Genomic DNA, 13,248 nt, shown 5'->3' on the forward strand with positions numbered 1-13,248 from the left:
AACCATTCCTCTTCCCATGAAGCAACCTGAGGACAGGGACCACTTTCTTCCAAAATATTTTATAGATCATTCTGGCTGTGACCCAACAAAGCATTTAAGCATGTACTTAACTTTAAGTATCTATGTAGTTCCTTGGACTCGGGCACCACTTTAAAGTGAAGCACATGCATACGTGTTTTGCTAGGTTGAGTTCTCTGTTGGGGAGGACAAGATTTGCATTCCCTGCCCAGAAAATAATTGGGGATTCAGCAACTGGAACCCATAGATCCCCTGGAATGGGTTTGAGGTCAGAGTCATCTTGTATTTTCACACAGGCTCAGAGGCCTCTACTTTCCCATCTGCCATGGCTCTGATAGAGTGACTTAGTACTTTATCATATTATATTATGAAATTCTAAACATTGCATTAGTCGTGCTTCACAAAAACATTCCCTTCTTCTTGTGTGTGAGTGTGACTGGCACAGTAAATACTTCTTAGACAACTTGATAGCTATTGATCTACTGCAGATTCAACTACCTTGTCTGACAAATAAAATGCAGCAATGTGCACAAAGCGGACCCAATCCTGGAGTGAATGTCAGCTTCAATGAGTTGAGAACAATCTGTATATTCTGGAATGGGACCTATGATAGTATTAATGGCTGGCAATACATGCTTTGCAGGGCTGGTCAAATTCGTTCTATAGAAACTGGTTTTCAATGGCAAATTTGTGTTTTTCGCTAAACAAAATTTTCATGAAAAGTGTCTGCTTTCCACAGAAAATTTCAACTTGTCATCAACAACCAAACACAACAGCCAAAGCTCAAAAAATGATCTAGAAAAACCCAAATCACAGACGGATCCGATTCATACTGTGACCAGTCATGATGACAGATAAACTTGAGAGGGCCTAGAAAAATAAATTAGTCATTTCCACCTCAATTCCACCCCTTCTTCATTCTCCTTAGCCCATTAATTAAACAAACATCACACACTTAAGCAGGGTAATTGTTTTCCCTGTTCCTTCTGTTACAGACTGTGGGCTTGGTTCTGAACTGTCTGTCTTGGGTTTTACTCTCATACAAGGCCATTGAAATCAATGCAGTTATTTTTAATTTATATGTGTGAAAGAGACATCAGAATCAGTCCCTATTCTGCCACAGGGCCAAGTTAACATAAAGTCCGAGCATGAAATTGTTTTAGAGTCATTGGGACCAATTCTGTCCTCTCTCTCTCTCCTCTCTCTCTCTCCAGTATAAAACTGGACCATCTGCACAGAAGTCAATGGAGTTAAACTGGTGTAAGTAAGAGAATAATGGGACCGAGTGCATATGGTGGATGGTAGCCTATTCCAGGATGGGGCAAACTGGCCAACTCCAGAGGCCTGATTCTCCACTGTCTTGTTCAGTCATCTGTGCAAAGTGAATGTAAAATGCTACCGCTCCAGAATGGTGGTGGTATTTTACACACCACTGATGACAACACAAGGCAAAGGGTGGAGGAGAATCAACTATTCAAACTTACACAAAGAGAGACCGAACAACTCAAATACACACCACCCTTGTGGCATAGGGAGCAGGATTTTTGCTGCTTTCAGAGGTACTGGTGGGTGGAGTGATGCATTTTGGAAGAAGAGCTCAAGCATGAGTGTTGCGTAAGGCTGGAGTGAATGGTTAAATGTGACGAGGTTGTGTAAGTGTAAGGTGGAGAGGGAGTGCTAGGTGTAACCTAGGCATGATGAAAACCTATGGTGGTGAGAATGAGAGTACAGCCTGGGATAAAGTGGAGAATGCCAGCAGGTAGCCAAAAGGGGAGGGGTTGAGAGCAGTGCTATCACTGATCGCTATGAGAAAGTTTACTTTGCAATGCCCGGGACTCTAGTGGAGATGAAATAGGTCTGATCTCTTTTGTGCACAAAAATGTCAGGTTATTCTTGCCTGCTGCCCTTTACTTGCCAATTTGAACCTTCTGAAGTTTTTTCTGTTAAACCTAAAAGGCTTACAGCCTTCAACTCAAAATAAGAAGTCTGAGGGAGTTAGTTATCCTGATCAAGCAATAATCCATTGTACAGGTAACTAGCCTCTAAGGGTGCTGGAACAATTTGTGTAGTGGGGGTACTGAGAGCCATTGATCCCGACTGTAAACCCTGTGTATGATGGAAACCACTTCAAGCCAGAGGGTATGGCAGTACCTGTTCCAGCACCTATGCTAGTCTCCAAGGCTATGTCTGCATTGCATAGTAAACCTAGGTCTGCAGGACACAGACTTGGTGTTTCTAAGACAACACTTGAGCATCCATACTACATTATAAAACCAGGCCTCACAAGTGTGCTGATGTATCCATGGTGCACCACACAGACCTGAGTCAGACCTTCTGATTCTGGGGGCATATCTGATCATATCTCAGGATTCCTAGTGCCCTCACCAGGCTTTGGTTCATAGTGACTGTGGAAGGACTTGTCGATGGGACATGACCAGAAGTGGTTTGAGTGGTTTTCGCCTGCGAACACGTCTAGCTGACCCATTTTGGGTCCACATTCTCCCACCAACCTCCCAGAAGCTAGAGCTATCAATATGAATCCCACCTGGTGGAAAAACTTCTCTAGGTCATGCAGTCAGTCCTATTTTGGGAATCAGGCAGAGCATCTGTGAGACATTGGTGGACATTTTGGCGGTGGCATTTGACCTGTCCAAGGCACCTTTTGGAGGGGGCTACTGGCATGCTGGCTGTGACATGTCCCCCTGCTCCAAATGCTGCTCGTGCCTGTAGGAAGAGGTGCACATTCCCTATATGTAGACATAATGTGGAGGGGACTCAGGCCCTGGGGCTGGAGCAGGAAGTGAAGCTGGTACTGGAGCATGCAGTCTGGTGGCCAGGAGCACAAATGACCTCTTGAACAGCTCTTTCTGCTGCACTCTTTCTCCCACAACCTGTGGTCCTGCTCCAAGAACTGTGTTGCCAATCTCTCCTCATGCCGTGCAGCCTCTTTCTTGCATCCTTATCCTTCTTATATTCAATTTGGTTCTTCTGGCACTGAACCTGCTGGTTGGTTTTATCAAGAATCTCTCCCATCAACTCATCTTGAACTCTTTCTCCTAGCTCGTAGCTGGAGAGTCTGCTCCCCCCCAGGCTCCTGGGGCCATGTGTTTGCCCTGCAGAAGTGGAAGGGCCTTAAAAGGAAAACGAAAGAGCAAACTGTCAGTCCATGATAAAAAAAAAATTACATTTTCTATTCTTTAAAGGGGTCTGCTTTAATTCCATTTCTAAAGATGATACATTTTATCAGTAGGCTTTATTTAATTCACACACAAAAACACTGGCCACTTCAGACAGTCCCTGAAGCAGCATAGAAAGCCATCACACACCATAGTCAGATACACATACAAAATTAAATTAAGATGATTTATAAATCCCCACCATTTTTGCTGGGGAGAGGGAGTCAGGTCATATGAGGTGGTTTGAGCTAGCTGTCGCTAGCTATGGTTTACAATCCTGTCAGGCTGGGCAGGCTCTGGAGAACATGAATATTCTGGAGGTCCCTGAAGAGAAGCGTGAACTTCTGTTCAAGGCTAGCAGAGGACACCTATCCATTTCTGCTAAGTGGAGGGGGATCATGCACTACAGAAGTGGCCCTAATAAGTACACCCTGCCCCAGAATGTAACTGGTTATCTGGAGTTCCTACTCTGAGAAGTCTGCTTTCATCACCAGCCAGGAGTGAGTGAAAAATCATGCTAAAATCAACAAGATGCTGATGTAGCATGGAGAAATAGTACAGCCTTTTTTCAAGCACCCTGTGTTCATGGACAGCCCCGACTGACTGCCAGCCATGGGGACCCAGCACACGGACAGACAGGCACCCTCCACTGTCATTTGGACTCCTTTTTCACCCAGCAATTGACCAAATACACACTCCAGTTTTGTTTGGACTTGTTACAGCCAGCTTTTTTTTTTTTTCACTCAGTTTACCACCAGTCTGAGACAGCGTGGGTCTGGCTAATTTATAAGGTGTACTGTATTGGCAGGGAAGGATATGTGAGGCTCATTATTGTAGTGCCTCAACCTATATTTCTAACAATCAGCCAGGAGCTAGTAAAAATGTCATGATAACTGCTTGTTTAACTCCCCCCTCCCCTCAGTTCCCAGTGTTCATTTAGAATCCCACATGGTGCTGGGTGCAAGGAGTGGGGGTGGAGGGGATGGTGCTAGGGAAATGTGAACAGAGGGGATGGTGCTAGGGAAATGATGTGAACAGAGGCACACTATAAACCTGGCTTGTACTAAAAACCAACCATGGCTGTAAGTCAGAAATCCTTCTCTTCCAGCAATTAATAACAACAAACATGGCAGCAGAAACTTAGCTGGCTCCTGTGGTGCTTCCTCTTCCCCTGGACCATCCCCAAACAGCTCCTCCAAGTATGGACCCAGAATGTGCTGCAGCTGCTCTGGCGGCATAGCCTCCATGGTGACCAGCCTCAGCACTAGGCTCGCTTCTTGCCCTTCATCTGCTGGCTGGCTCTCCTCTTGCTCTGCTTGTCATGGGGTAATCAGAGCCCTGTCCCTGCTCAGCAGATAGTCATGCCCTGCTGCAGGCTCAGGGCTTGCTGAAGGTTGCAGATCCTGGTTGAATTCCTTGTGAAAAAGGCAGGAAGATGGATAGTTTTCAGTCGTCTCATTAGCATCCTTGGCTTTGTGGTAGTCAGAGTTGAGCTGCTTGATTCATTCTCTGCATTGTTCTGCTGTCCAGTTGACCCCCAGGTCTGCCAGCTGCTCAGATATAGCTTTGTAGGCACGATAATTTCTTGTGCTCTTGCTGAAGTTGAACATCTTGCTCACTTTGCACCAGAGGTGAAGGAAGATCCACCTGTGTTCCTCTGACCAGCCAGCAGGACTGCTGGTTACTGCTAGCTATAACTCACTCATTTGAGGATTAAGTGTGTTTCCAGTTGAGCAGTCCATGTGGAAATGAAGATTTAAACACCAAGCAGCTTCATCTGGAAAAGGAGATTGCTTCTGGTTCTTGGGACTCAGATGGGAAGTTTGGGGGTGGCAGGACTGGGAAACATCAGCTCGGGATTGTGGGCTAGCGTTGGTGGACTCTCCAGGCCCGAGTCTGGCAACCAGGAGTTGAGCAGCATCCACGCTACAAAATGCTTGGGCTTGAACCTGTGTCAGAATGGGGGCTTGGGCTCATACCTATACCCCTGGCAGGGTCCATATGCCTGCATTTTGAAGTCAGAGTGATTTATGCCTGGATGGAAGGGAGGAGTCAGAGCTCGAGTTTACTATGCAGTGTAGACATACCCAAAGGTCCTGATTGGTGCTAGTGGATAAAGATTGCAGGATCAGGACACAATAATGGTAACACTGGTAAATGTCCAGTAAAACTGGTGCTTAATTGGCAAACAAATTTACTGCTTGTGGATGACTGTTTCAATACTAATTAAATAATAATGCTCAGTTGTAAGGAAAATCAATACACTATGTATTATTTAACAGTGTTTATTAAACTAGGTAATTCTTTGCTAATATTCAAGTATCTTAGTAGTACGTTATCAGTATTTGTAATAGAGTTATTTATAGGTGTGACAAACTATTTGTTTTAAAATGAGGAAGAAGATTATTATTCTTGGCAGAAGAATAACTGGTTAAACAAAAGAATGTTTCTGAGGCACAGTTTGTCAAATCAAAAATATTTAGAGGCTAAATCAGCCTAGAGGAGATGCATGCAAAGAGAAATGAGCTCCATAACTCTGAATGGACAAGTAAAGAATTAGGTTCTCTCATGATATTATATATGTTTCTATCAATGGATGTGTTCCCCAATAACTAACTCTTACTTGATGAAATCTGGAAAAGCAAATTATAGAGAAATGTGGTCATTTGAAGAGAAGACATTTATGTCTGTTTACTCAGAAGTCATTACCATTCCAGTCAGTTGAGGGAATAAAAAATTACACTACTTACCTTGGGCCCAGTCCTGTTCCCGATTCATAGCCCACTGAGGTCATGGCAGAACTCCTAGTGAGTTCAGTAGGCTTTGGATAGGACCCTAATCAATGGCAAAATTCCTATTAATTTCAGTAGAACTTCTGAATTAGCGGGGCCAGACTCAAGAAGAATATTTGTCTTCTGTGAAAGATAAGGGTAATTAGATTCATTGCTCACCACCCAAAATTCCTAGTAAGTTATTTCCTGTGTTTAGATTTTTGCTTTTTTGTGCATAAGTCTTTAAAAATGAGCAATCTAAAACATTTTAAAGCAGCAATTTGCAAGGAGGACTAATTGTTCAAATTGGATTTCAGCAATGCCTTTCTTTGAATTTTCAAATGATGCAGTAAGATTAAAAATTCATGATCTGAAACTGAGAAATGCCTGGAAATGTAATACATGGCTAGTGAATAGCATGGCTCTGAGAAAGCTACATTATTATTAAGACTAATCTATCTTCACTGTATGAAATCTTAATGTGATCAGAAGAATGTGATTCTTGCAGTCTATTGGTTTTGGGACTGCAAATTTCTTTCATATAATTAAGGTCAATTGGTCCTGGATCTGACTATAAGCAAGGTTAACCACCTGTGAGTACATTCTCTATGGAAACAACTACATAAATCCCAGGCATAGTAGATCTGAGTGCCACACCCAGATTTTTGAAAACAACTTTCTTTTCAGGGCCCAGCTGGTACATCCTAGATCTTTGTGGATGACCCTTTCAGATTTCCCAAATTCCTAGCCTGAGTATAGCGAAACCTCAAATTCTTTAAAAGCAAATAAAATGACTTAGTAAAAATACAAGTACCCTATCTTTTTCATCATGGAAGGCAAACTAGCAAAAATTACAGGTACTGCCATTTGGGATATTTCATCTTTAATGTTTCCCAGTTCAGTTATAGTTGTCACTTGAAACGTAATCAGGCCTTTGGGCATAAGTGATTAACTCAATATAGAGGTATAAAATATCATCCAGGAGGCCATTAACTGGTCTCCCCTATACCTTGCTTGGTGTGAAACAATTAGAATGGCTTTAGTTCTAACATGTCAGTGAATTCAGTGTGTACTCCTCTTGCAAACGCTGAAAGATTTTTTTTTCCTTTAGTCTCTCTCCATAACCTTTAAAACTCTTTTCTGTGGAAAAACAGGTCTCCCTGTGTAAGTATAAAGCAATTTCTTAAAGAATAAAATCTGGGTGGGTGGTTGTGTAATTTTCCCAACTTTAATAATTACCAGCTATCTTTTATACTCCAACAAGGCATGCTGAGTGGTGATGTTCTCATGGTGGGCTCTGACTACAAAGCACAATCAAGCCCCAAGTGAGTAAGACAATGTGTCAAAGCCTCTTCTTTCCTTAAATACCATAATCTTGTTTAAAATGGTTTAATGTGATTAATTCCTCAATCCAGTACAATCCCTTAATGTTAGCTGGTAAAACTTTTAGTTCATTACTTCCTGCTCCCCCTCCGCCCCCCCGCCCCCACAGAGAAATGTGGTAGGTAGCAGTGGTTGGTGACCTGGTCCCTCCTCTTGAATATTAGAGAGGTATCTCGGCACCCTAATATGCTGTTTGGCACCATCCAGCACCCAGAGTGTAGAGGACAGGGGAGGCTGTTCTCCATCCCCAAATAATTAAATCTAGCATAGGTAAGCTTGGGGCATTGAAGAGGTGGATACAAGGCTTGCTGAGGGAAGGGAAGGAGGCTTGCTGGTGAGAGCTAAGTACTCTGCTTGTACAAAAGTCCCTCATAAGTTGACTAAACTTGGCAGCATCGGCACAGTTTCAGTTGGAGGAGGTTTGATAGGAAATGTATTATTGTACTGGGTAGTTCCAGTCTAGTATAGATCAATCTTACCTTATGTGGTTCTGTTTGCTGTCAGGTTTGTTTGGCTGGATCATGCTGTTCAATTTAAACTCTCCGGCCATGACCAGAACTTTTCAGAGAGGGTGGGGAGATGCTTCTTTAGGTTGATGACTATCCCCCATTTGGAACGCTGTCAGTTGAAGGTCTGATGTTAAACAAAAGGTTTGATACTGCAAGGCCAATATGTTTGCCCTGGTTTCAGGCACTTCATAATTTTCAACTGTAGAAAATGTAACAGTTTCTCTCGGCTTTGAATGCAAATTAAGTCAGAGCACATCCACACAAAGGAAGATGCATGCAGCAGCCATTCAAGTAGATTTGTATGACAGTAACAACTCAGCCAACAGATATTTTTTTTAGAGTAAAAATTGTACTAAAAGTCTAGTAATTCCATGCATGAAAACTGTGCATTTTAAGACCCAAAGCATGAGCTGGGGTGGCATAGAGTTGCACTACTTCAGGGGGGCCTCAGGATGCCATAATTCCTCCCCCCAGGGCATGGGAGGTGGATTCCTAGGCACTATGATAATACAAGTAATTATGTAATTTTTCTTTCCATCTCTTGTTCACTATAGCATGCTTGGCCCTCCCTGGGGCAGCTCCAAAATCCATTCAAGTCAAGGGGAGTCTTTTCCGTTGTCTCTATAGGGCTCTGGATCAGGCTGCTTATGGGCTGGAGCTATGACCTTCCATCCCCCCTGCCCTTCCTTCTCCCTTGAGGCTCAGAGGGAGAGCAGCTAGACACTGGGTTTGCATTTAGATGCAGAATTCAAGCTGTCTCTTGCTCTATTCCTGAGAGCCCTCAATCAGATTACATAAAGTAAATCTTGAAGGGAAAAAGTCTGTCTTGGGCACAGTCTGAAAAGAGAAAACACTTAAAAGTCACCATGCAAGTGCTGTTCTCCCCAGTTTTCCTCTCATTCTCTGGGATCCTTCTTTAGATAAAAATGCTTTTAAAAGAGGAGTTTTGACATTTCCCCCTTTCTCATCTCTTATGTGCTTTGTGAAAGAGAATAAAAGACTTCAAGGTAATGTTCTTAACCCATGAACCTCATCTCCTGTCTCACTGATGCTTTTTAGTTGAAAAAAGGACTCCAGTCTTCTGTGTTCAGTTCTATTACTTAATTCTACATGTCCATCAGCCACTGATTTCCAGAGCCACCTTCCTAGTGCAGGAAGTGTGTTCAGGAGACAACTTTTTGCCAAGCTGTACATGTTTTGGGGCTAGACTATAAATTTATTCTCTGCCCTGAGTAAGGAATGGTATGCATCTGCACTGCCTCAGAAGCAGAAAAGAGAGGGGCATGTTACACACAGTCACAATTCCCTCCCTGTTCAATCTCCTTCTGTACCCCGCTTGTTTCAGAAGAAAGGTCCTACTGGTGTATGCCAGTACAATTGGTCTATATCAGTGGTCAACTGTACTTTTTCCTCTGCTCTGGTACAGCAATGTTAGCTGGTGCACTGAAGAGGTGGAGCTTTTCTTAACCCTGTTTCCCCACCCACCTGTGTCTATAATCACAGCTGAAGATCCCTATTCACAGAACTAGCCATATTTCTATTCTTGGCAATGTAATTACTTTCATAATGCCGACAGGCCGGGTCAGAATGAAGGGTCTTCCTTGTCACTGTCTCTACTACCTCTCTCTGCCTCACAAATATCACTGTATGGAAAAAGGAGAGTGCAAGGCTGTAAGTGTAATAATTGACATAGGATGAAGTTATGTAACACTATTATTACACTCCCCTTTCTTGCATGACAGCTTAACTCTTTGTTAAAGTGCAGGCCAGAGTTCTGTCTATTCAAGACAATTCAGAAAGCATTATGTAGCATCAAACCTGGGGCTACTGTATTCAAAATCCTGCATTTAGGTGTTAGGAATAGCTTCCAGAAGCACACAACTGCTTGGTCTTTTTTTAAATCTCTCTCTCTAGGTATTTATATAGATTCCGTTACTGTAGTATCCGAGCACCTTACAATGTTTACTACATTTATCCTCACAAGACACTGAGGTAGGTAGGGAAGTGCTATTATCTTCATAGGGAACTGAGGTACAGAGTCTAAGTGACTTGTCGAAGGTCACAGCCAGTCTGTTGCAGAACAGAGACTTGAACCCAGGTGTCCCAAGTCCTACGCTTGTGCCCTAACTGTTGGATCATCTTTCCCCTCAGTAAACAAATACATTTAATACAACAAAAGCATCTTAAACAGTGTTTGAAATATGTCTTAACACACTTCAAACACTTTTAAAACAACAGCTATTAGGCAGTAAATCTGCCAGTGTTCTTCCCATTGAGACTTCCACAAATTCTTCTTCTGCCACTGCCATACATGCTCATGGAATGAAAGTTTGGTTTGTACCAGCTGCATTACAATGTGAGGTTTCAGCACAGCAGTCACACTTCTGTACGTTCGCACATACCGCATAAACTCGTTCCTTCCCCCTCTAAACTTTCAGGGATGATTTTTTGATCCGCAATGTGCCCTAAAATGTTGTGTGTGTCAACTGGATTCTTAACTGCAGCATCTCAGTCCAAAATTCAAGCAGTTCTGCCTTATCAGCAAACAAATCTGGTGGCTCCTTATAGCAGGCAGTGTCCTTTGTTGATAGGTGATTTGCTGTCCTCAGCTTGTATGGTCAGATAGGTTATCTATAGCTAAAGTGTAACAGGTTTTTAGACCAAGCCTGGAGTAAATGCCTCTCCTGGCCTTGCATTGCTATTCTTCTACCAGGTCCCCTATAGCTCTCTAGCTCCAATATTTATAATCCTCACACCTTGAGTTCTGATTGGCTCAGCTGTCAGGCAGAACTTCCTGCCCACACAATAGTGGTTTCTTTGCAGTTTCAAGAGAACTTCATTGAGCATGCCTACTATCTTGCTGCACCAGAATCATGGTGCGCATGAATGTTCTGGACGATGCCCTTAAGAGCATCAACAATGCAGAGAAACATGGATAATGTCAAGTTCTCATTAGACTGTGCTCTAAAGTAATCGTCCTGTGATGATGAAATTGGTGAATTTGAGATCATTGACGATCACAGAGCTGGGAAAATTGTTGTTAATTTCACAGGCAGTCCGAACAAGTGTGGTGTGATCAGTCCCAGATTTGATGTTCAGTTGAAGGACCTGGAAAAGTGGCAGAACAACCTTTTGCCTTCACGTCAGTTTGGGTACATAGTGCTGACAACTTCCGCTGGCATCATGGACCATGAGGAAGCAAGTCGAAAACACACAGGAAGCAAAATCCTGGGATTCTTTTTCTAAAACTTGTCAAACAGGAAAAAAAAATCGACCATAACTCTTCTGGATGTTTCTGAGCCTTTCCAGCCAAGCTCCTCTGCCCTGTTCCCTGCACATGTGCAGAAACTAACACAGATCATTCAAACATAACCATGCCTCATCTCTGCTGCTGTTCTCCCTTTCTTTGGACTTAAAAACAAACTACAGCAACATAAAGCATGTAGTTTATACAAGCTGTTTTGTCTTCAACCTCAACCTGGACTCTGTCTGGGCAATATTCCACCAATAGATCCACCACAGAAGATGTCTGTTGTCTCTGGAGACTTCCTTAGCCCCATCAGACATCTTCCTGGGTATACTGTTCCACTGGCTCTTGATTGAGGACCTCAGATATACCCTCTTTATTGGGACAGGGGCCACTGCATCACCATAGGCACCTTAAAGTAACGTCCTCCCTTTCTGTATCCACAGCACATAACCCCCTTCCCCTCACTTTTCCTCTGAGGGGTTGGACACGTCACAAGTCAAAACAGACAGAGGCCTAAGAGCTCATTAACAACTCCTTACCTCAGGTGCCTGGGGAACCTTAAAATAAATAATAATACCTAAACAGAATAGCACTTGACATGTTGGAAGCACACTCTGCTCTAACGGTGTTGTCAACTCATGATTTATTTTTTTTAAAGCCTTAATTGCTACAGTCTTGTTACTTGTGCAAATCTTAGCTTTTTTAAACAAAGTTTCTAGCCTTCAGGATTGCATAGCAAAGTTTGAAAACACCAAACCCTAACAACCCAAAATCCAGAAGGCAAATAAAAAGAACCCAGAAATTTTGCTTTAAAATCATGACATTTTAAAAAAATCTCATCATTTTTGGGCTGCCTGACTCATTGTTTTTGAATGCTTAGGGTTGGCAATACTGAAATTGGCATACTGTATCTTTATTGCCCATTAAATCAAATAGTTCTCTGTAATTCTTCTGTGGACTTGTATGATGCTTCTGTCTAATATTGAGGAGACTGGGGTATTCCAACTCCTGTCCCTCTTGTTTTTTATGAATGTATATATTTCTGTTCTAGATCTAATAGCTTGTATGGATGAAGTGAAGTGCAATAGAGTAATTGTGTATTTGAACAGCATATAGTCTTTCATTTAAAAAAAATATTTGGGGAAAACAAAAGTGATTCAAACTGTTCACCGATGCAGACAGCATATGGTCATTTTTTTTATTTGGCAGCTGGTCGAACAGCACAGCTACTGCTGAAATTTAATTTTTCAAATGTACTTCTACTTGTTTGCCACTAGACACTACTAAAAATGTTTCACATTTCCCAGAGAAATGCCTCAAGATACCTTCAACACAGTTATAATTTCTATCGGCCAGCCAAATCAGTTAATTTTTTCCCCCATCTTTATTTCCTAGCAGGAATGAGGCAGTTGTTGCTGGCTGGAAAACAGCCAAATGAATTATTTCTCATTCTACAGTACATCGGGCTGGAGCAAAACAACGACACCCCACATCAAAGCAGTATACCGTGGGATCTAATTATAAGGCACTTTGATTCTCACTCCCTTATTGATCACTTGATCAGTGGTACATTTAATTAGAACAGCTTCTCCAAAGTTGTGGTGAGTTTTAACTCTTTGACATTTCATAATCATGAACAGAAAAGGGATGAGTGAATGTACTGTGGAATTGTTTAATAGGTGCTTGTTAAATGTACTGTAATTATTGGATGTTCTAGATGGTCTTGTTTTTCAGGGCTGAGGTCCCAGCTGTTCATCATTGTGTGTTAATACACAGTTATACGCAAAGGCCCAGCTGGCTAATCTGAACATGGCTCTGGAAAGTCAGTCTGCACAGACATATTCCAATGCAGTTCTATTAAGTTGAGAGTGAAGGTCAAACTTTAGGCCCTGTAAGAGAGTGCAGTTCCATTGACGGCAATGTAGTTGCAGCTGCTTAAACCAGGTCTGGACTGAAACCTGAGAATGGGTCAATATCTTCCAACAGCAGCTACCCTCTGCATACCCTGTCTGTTTACATGTTACTGAACAACCATTTCTGTCGTACACTTACTCTTGGGAATGGGATTCCAGTGGCACATACCGAGTTCTGGATCTCCACAGGCAAATGCTCTTGGACCTGGCTCCTGGCAACAATGGTTC

The 13,248-nt window shown here is 42.5% G+C and overlaps 1 pseudogene; it reads left to right on the forward strand.

Moving 5' to 3' along the window:
• Positions 1-10,722: 10,722 nt before the first annotated feature.
• On the forward strand, positions 10,723-11,103 carry LOC144270257 (small ribosomal subunit protein uS8 pseudogene; annotated as a pseudogene).
• Positions 11,104-13,248: the final 2,145 nt, after the last annotated feature.

This window comes from Eretmochelys imbricata, chromosome 9 (genome assembly GCF_965152235.1).
Source record: "Eretmochelys imbricata isolate rEreImb1 chromosome 9, rEreImb1.hap1, whole genome shotgun sequence".
In the NCBI taxonomy this organism is placed as follows: Eukaryota; Metazoa; Chordata; order Testudines; family Cheloniidae; genus Eretmochelys; species Eretmochelys imbricata.